The following is a 2610-nucleotide window of genomic DNA, read 5'->3' as shown; positions in this document are numbered from 1 at the left end:
CTTCATTTTCTTTTTCTATTCTTACCATTGCTGTTAATTTATCTTCTAATTTTAATTCTTCTTTTTCTAACATTAGATATAAATGTTCGCCTATTTTCTTATATCTTCGTCCTAGATTAGAAAATACTATTTTTATTTTTGATCCTTCGTAGTTTTCATATATTTTTTCATCTATTATAAATTCTTCTTTATTCATTTTATTGTGAATAGTTCATGTTGATATACATATTCTAAACTATTTATTTGTGATTCTAATTTTGATATTTCATCTTTTTGTGTATCTATTGAATTTTTACTAACTCCGGCAAATATATTATAATGTAGTCTTTCTATTCTTATTTTTAATTCTTTACGTTTTTCAGAGATAATTTGTTTTAGTTCTTTATATTGTTGTATTTTATTCATTTTAATTATATTTCTAATATCTTGGTGGATATCTAAATCTAATTTTATCATAATTAGGTGGTATATGTTTTATTCTTCTGGATTTTAAATGTGTTATTAATTTTGATTCAATACTAGATATTAATGTAATTAAGTAGGCTAATTTTTGTGGATTTTCTTTTGTTTTATTTAGACTTATATATTCTGAATAGTTACTAATTAAAGATTCTTTAATTTTTCTAAAAGCTTCTCTATTTTTAAATGGTCTTCGCATAATTAATTAATTATAAGTAAATTGTTTTAACTCTAACAATAACCTACGGCTGAGAAGAGTCTTAAGAAGACAAGAAAGGGTCAATTTTTATTTTTTGGTTAAACATGGGGTCACTTTTATTTATAATATAAAGAAAAAGGGGTCAATTATTGAGATGCATTTTTCAACTACCTACTGATTTTATCTCCTTTCTTTTTATCACAAAAATATACCTCCACACATATAAACACAAAATACTCAGACCACACATACACACAAAAACTATTGCTTCTCCACCATTCTTTTTCTTTCTTTTTCTCCCCTTTTTCTCTCTCTTTCTCTCACTCCCCAAAAGCCTTAAACCGCCACCGGCGAACCAACGGTGATTCGGTGGAATCCCCCTTCCTTTGCCTCACCACTTTGACAATCACCAAGAAACCATCAGTGCCACCCCTTGTCTCCCTTTCTAGCAAAACACCACCAATTTTTCCTCTTTTCGTTGTTCCTTTTTTGCGCTGCCTTGCCGAAGGTCGTGGCCGGCGAGATTCAACCGTACCACCGCTACGCGCCACCCAACACCGCTAAAATAGCTGCACCACCACAAACCACCACCTTCTCTTCCTTATCACTATTTCGGCCAACCAAGAACAAACCCATGTCAGATTCCGGCTAAACTCAATCGGAAATGATGAGCCATTGTCGGTTTATTTATCAGTTTTTCAGATCTGGGCGACAATACTATGACAATACAAAATATGACATCGCAATTTGAAGTTATTCTATTTCTTTGTTAAATTGTTGGTACGTCTCTTTTATTGAATTGCCCGTGTCATTTTGTTCTATAATCTAAATTGATATTTTTGAATTTTGTGGTGATTGATAATATTTTTCAGTAAGTGCCTCTGTTTCGTATGGTTTCGGCTTAGTTTTGAATTGTTGACTCTATTTACTAATTGTTTCTTTATTTGTATTGACATTTATTAACAATTTACTTTAATAGCTTTATGTTATTTGTGGCTTTAGTTTATTTAATTATTATATTGTAAGATTTTTTCTTTTGTTAAATTTTGTTTGCAGTTTTGATTATCCTATTTGAGTTGTATTGTGTCAATTATTGTTTTGATTAATTTATCCTTTCAAGATATGTTGTTATCGTTGGTATTAATTTGATATGACCAATGACATTATCTTTCCGTTAGATTTTTGAGGCCATTCCATTATAAAAGACGGATGTTATTTTCTCAAATTTATTATTTTATATCAAGGATCGACACTTGGACGATGAAGAAATTTTTCATCGATTTTTGAGGCCTTTGCAAACAAAGAGACGGATATTACGTATATAAATATGTAATAAAATAAATTAATTCGGGCAATGATGAAATTTTTATAATTTTCTTTAAAAATTTATCTGAGCCCGCTTTTTAACAAAAATTATACTTTTAAATACATATATGCACACATACCTTTATAATTTATTTTGTAATTAGTTATTTGTTACTAACTTTGTTATTAGAAATGTTTATACAGATTATTGGGAATACTCGTTGGGAATGGCATGCAAAGAAGACCTTAAATTTTGTGTTTGTATTTTTATATTTTTATACTTGTACAAATACTATCATAGTGAAATTTTATTTTTTGGGGCGTTGGACGGGCATATTCTTTATTTATACAAACTTCACCACGTGTATATGCAAACATAGGCCGTTAACTTTTATACAAAAAAGAATTAAATTAATTTAGATATTTAATCAAACAGAATTAAAAATACTTTCTTTTATGAATTCTTTTTCATTTTTCAAACAATTTTCTTATGTACTTTGATTGCATGTCTTTACATACTTTCACGTTCATATTTTTACAATGACATATGTAACTTATACACACTTTAAATGAAGATTATTTTAAAATGCATTCTATATTTATATTTTAAACATCGATTTTTTCCTTCATCTTTTAATAAACCTAAG

At 28.3% G+C, this 2610-nt stretch overlaps 1 long non-coding RNA gene across 1 annotated transcript; it reads left to right on the top strand.

Moving 5' to 3' along the window:
- Positions 1-806: 806 nt before the first annotated feature.
- Positions 807-2297, top strand: LOC124890020. The gene is made up of 2 exons (XR_007048906.1): positions 807-1438; positions 2168-2297. It is a non-coding gene; the product is annotated as an uncharacterized LOC124890020 (long non-coding RNA).
- The last annotated feature ends 313 nt before the right edge of the window (positions 2298-2610 follow it).

This window comes from Capsicum annuum, unplaced genomic scaffold (genome assembly GCF_002878395.1).
Source record: "Capsicum annuum cultivar UCD-10X-F1 unplaced genomic scaffold, UCD10Xv1.1 ctg1000, whole genome shotgun sequence".
Lineage (NCBI taxonomy): Eukaryota > Viridiplantae > Streptophyta > Magnoliopsida > Solanales > Solanaceae > Capsicum > Capsicum annuum.
This window is presented reverse-complemented; position numbering and strand designations above follow the sequence as displayed.